This window comes from Nycticebus coucang, chromosome 8, assembly GCF_027406575.1.
Source record: "Nycticebus coucang isolate mNycCou1 chromosome 8, mNycCou1.pri, whole genome shotgun sequence".
Classification (NCBI taxonomy): domain Eukaryota; kingdom Metazoa; phylum Chordata; class Mammalia; order Primates; family Lorisidae; genus Nycticebus; species Nycticebus coucang.
The window spans coordinates 127,036,538-127,040,995 of NC_069787.1; the positions used below are offsets into that span (position 1 = coordinate 127,036,538).

The 4,458-nt window shown below is 40.9% G+C and overlaps 1 pseudogene; it reads left to right on the plus strand.

The window, feature by feature from the left end:
* Positions 1-2,472: 2,472 nt before the first annotated feature.
* LOC128591439 (synaptosomal-associated protein 23-like) lies at positions 2,473-2,999 on the plus strand (annotated as a pseudogene).
* The last annotated feature ends 1,459 nt before the right edge of the window (positions 3,000-4,458 follow it).

Genomic DNA, 4,458 nt, shown 5'->3' on the forward strand with positions numbered 1-4,458 from the left:
ATCTTGACCCAGTAGAACTAGCTCTGTGGAGGCAAGGGCTATGTCTATTTTGTTAGTTATTGATAGTCCCACCACCTAGCAGAGTATTGAGTACTTAAATATTTGTCAAAGTATGAACCGTTTATACAATTAATGGGATAGTATATGTTAGGGGAGTAATAAATAAATAATTGTTCATTAATTAGTGCCTAATAACACAACTGTAAAGCTTTATTATTAGCTAAAATGAAAGAGTTGAATAAATCTAAATCACTCTCCAGCCTGTTTGTCAATGATACCACCAATGTTTCCTTATACCATCACCAACTTTAACAAAAGTTTCATTGAGGTTAAGCTTACAATAAAATGTACAATTATTAAATCTAAAGGTTGATTTTTACTTACATATACACCCATGTGACCACTTCTCAGATCAATACATAGAACATTTCCAGCACCCTGGAAGGCTCTCTTGTGTCGCAGCCCCTAGGACCCCTATGGCCCTGGTCTCCATCGCAGCAGGAAGGAACCAGGTGTGACGCGGATTAGAAGTACAAGCTTGCAGGGCGGCGCCTGTGGCTCAGTCGGTAAGGCAACGGCCCCATATACCGAAGGTGGCGGGTTCAAACCCGGCCCCTGCCAAACTGCAACCAAAAAATGGCTGGGCGTTGTGGCGGGCACCTGTAGTCCCAGCTACTCGGGAGGCTGAGCCAAGAGAATCGCTTAAGCCCAGGAGTTGGAGGTTGCTGTGAGCTGTGTGAGGCCATGGCACTCTACCGAGGGCCATAAAGTGAGACTCTGTCTCTACGAAAAAAAAAAAAGAAGTACAAGCTTGCAGGAGGCGGGCTAACCTTATTTGCAAGATAGCCCCGAGCAACCTCCGCAGTAGCCTTTTATTGAGACAGCACAAGACAGGTGAGGGGGAGTGTTAGACAATGATTGCGTGCCTAAGGATCCCCATGGGCTCGGGCGCTTTCTCTGGAAGGAGCACCTGCGGCCGAATCGTCCGAGGGTCCCCCGCAGCTGCAGATCATCTTGCTCAGGTCGTCTGCCTCTGGGCGTCCTCTACTGTCTTGCACCTTCTTTCAATCAATATCCTCCCAAAGGTAATTGGTACTTTGACTGCTATCATCAGAGATGTGTTTACCTGATTTTGAACACCACATAATGGGATTGTAAAGTATGCATTATTTTGTATGCTTGGCTTCTTCAACTCAGCATCATGTTGGTATAATTTGTTCTTTTTCATTGCTATGTTCATTCCATCAGATGAATACACTATAGTTTATCCTTCCTACTGTCAAAGGACATTGTGAGTTTTTTTTAACCTTTGGGCTATAAAGCTATTATGATTTTTCTTGTATATATCTTTGGTAGTCATACGCACTCATTTTTGTTGGGTTTATAGCCAAAAGAGGATTTATTTTATCATAGGGTATGCACATATTTAGCATAAGTGGATATACTACCAAAGTCATTATGCCAGTTTACACTCCCATCCCATCAATGTGTATTATTTCACGTTGCTATTTGCCAACTTTTAAAAATATACAATCATCTGAGATGAAAACCGAAATTACAAATTACTTTGATACTCTGAAAACATTTCAAAATATGCTTCTTGAGGTTGGTGAGTTTTCAGGGATAAAGTAATAAGAAAGACTCACATATATTGAGCATGTTTGCCAGGCGTATTCTGAGCTCTTTATGTAGGCTTCCTTACTTAATCATTGTGACAGCTGCGTGAAACCGGGGACACTGTTATCCTCATTTTATGGTTAAGGAGTTTGAGGCATAAAGAGGTATGTCATTAATTCATAGACTTTTTAGAACTGGCTGGAAGGGTCTGTATACACTAGTTCATGCAGCCACTAGTGTACTGACAAAAAGCCAGCCCCGAAAGCAGCCTGCATCTTATGATTCAGCTTGTTAGCATGGCATCTGGGTTACAATGCAGATCTCCTGTCTTCTCATCAGCATTGATGATAAATCATCAGTGCGCAAACTAGATAACATTAACAGTAATCAAAACAAATACATTCTGGGCAGTGCCTGTGGTTCAAAGGAGCAGAGCACCAGCCCCATACACCAGAGGTGGTGGGTTCAAACCTGGCCAAAAAAACCCTGCAAAAACCAACCAAACGAACAAAAAATACATTTTACAAAAGTGCTTCATTCCCTTTGGAATTTAGTAAGGATGATTTTGTCTTGTGGAATAGTTTCACCAAGTTCTAAAACCATTTAGAAAGTGTTAAGGAAGGTCACATAAGAAAAGGATTCATGTTTTGTGTAGCTAAAAGCTTTTGCGATTTGGGGAATTAATTTGTTAAGAAAAAAATATACAGGCACATGTGTGCAGGCTCTGTGCACACAGGCATGGTAAGGGCGCAGCTCCAGGTCCAGTCTGGAGGTTCTGAGCTGCAGTTGCTGCAGAGGAGTGACCGGAACTGCTTGCTATCCACATTTCCATTTCTGTGCCTGATAGAGTTTTGATTCATCATAGATAATCTATCATCAGAAGAAATTCAGCTGAGGGCTCACCAGGTTACTGATGAGTCTCTGCGAAGTACAAGAAGAATCCTGGGTTTAGTCATTGAGTCTCAGGATGCAGGAATCAAGACCATCACTGTGCTGGATGAACAAGGGGAACAACTAAATCATATAGAAGAAGGTATGGACCAAACAAATAAGGACAGGAGAGGGGCGGAGAAGACTTGAACAGAACTCAACAAGTGCAGGGGTCTAGAGTGTCTCCTCCACGTAATAGAACTAAGAACTTGTGGGTCTGGTAAGACCTATAAGATGATATGGGGAGATGGCCTAGACGACTTGCCTAGCAATGTGATATCTAAGCAGCCAGACTGGGTGACACATAGTCAGCCTCAGCCACCAACAGCAAGAGTGGCCAGTGGAGGATACATTAAACATACAACTAAGATGCCAGAGAAGATGAAATGGAAGAGAAGCTCACTCTTCCATTTCCCACTCTGCTCTTGTGGGCAGCATCCTGGGAAACGTAAAAAAACATGGCCCTGGACATGGGTGCTGAGATTGAAGCTCCAAATAGCAAAACAGATCACAGAAAAGGCTGACACCAAAAAGGTGGTGACATTGCCAATGCCAGAGCAAAGAAAGTCATTGACAGCTGAAGCCACTACTATGCCCCTTTGTCATTCATTCACATCCCTAGCTCTTCCTCCAAAGTTATTATATTTTTCAGAGTTTGAAATTTTGACTCCACATTCTTCTATTCAGGAAGTAATGTGGAATAAGGGCCAGAGATGTAGCAGGCAGCCCCTCGTGTTGTGTTTCTGTTGCTCTTGAGGCTTGCTGCTCAGCCTTCCTTCCAGTACTTTCTTTCTCACTGTCTTACATTACTAGGGTCTTCCATTGGTTTTCATACATCACATATAGTGTTTTCATCCTCTTCATTTTCTTTAGCAGTTTATTTTGCTTTCAAAATTTGGAAGCATTGCCAAAGACAGCCATGAAGAAGGAAGCTATAGATGTGTTTATTCCCTTTTTTGTTTTTGTTCTTATGGTGGGGGGGGAGGGGTGACAGGCGCAGATCTAAGAACAGTTGTTACCTCTGTAAAAATCTGCAGGCCACAAAACAAGAAGTTGCATAGCCATGGTAAAGATCTAGTTGGGTATAATTTTTTATTCAAGTTGCAGTTACTGCTGATTTAGGCTAATGCTTGATTTTGGAGCTTTTATACACAATATTTTTGTTATATGTCACAATTTTGCAACCTCATTGATCACAGAAACTGTGATCCCATTTCTTATTGCACCATTCAGGGACACTTTGGATAAATGAATGTACTTTTATTTTCCTATTATTATAGTATAATGGTCCCATTCCAGGCCTATTAACCTCTTAAGTATATCATTAGTCTTTAAAGAACATGTAAATATATATTTGTAACAAGAGAATTTCTCTTGTAAAAGAGGGCTTGTATTTTCTTGGAAAAGTTTGATAAAGTACATCAAGTGAATTCAGACTGATCTCAGTGCCAAGAATTGTTTTGATAGAAAAAAGAAACTTATTTTGATCTCAGGTAGAAAATAGATTGCTTTGTGTTTTGTGTAGCTTTAGATGTTCAAAAAATTAAAATTTATTCTGTTTTACTAAAAGTAATTTTGAAAATTAAAAAAATATATAGAAATATCTTACTTTTGCAAATGTTACAGAAATATACGGCCATGTAAATGCTTCCTTTCTCCTCATATCCATGCCCTTGCATAGTTCTTCCATTTTGTATTGGGATTGGTCTGGGACTGATGGAAGACAGTAGGGTGATGGTATGTCACTTCTGAGGCTAGCTTTGTTAACCTTTATTCTACAAATTTTCAAACATACGTATGACTTCTACTCACTGTGGGAGAACCCAGCTTCCATGTTGTCAAAACCCCCCAGGCAGCCCTGTGGAGAAGCCCATGTGGTGAGAGACTGCAGGCTCCTGCCAATGGCTATGT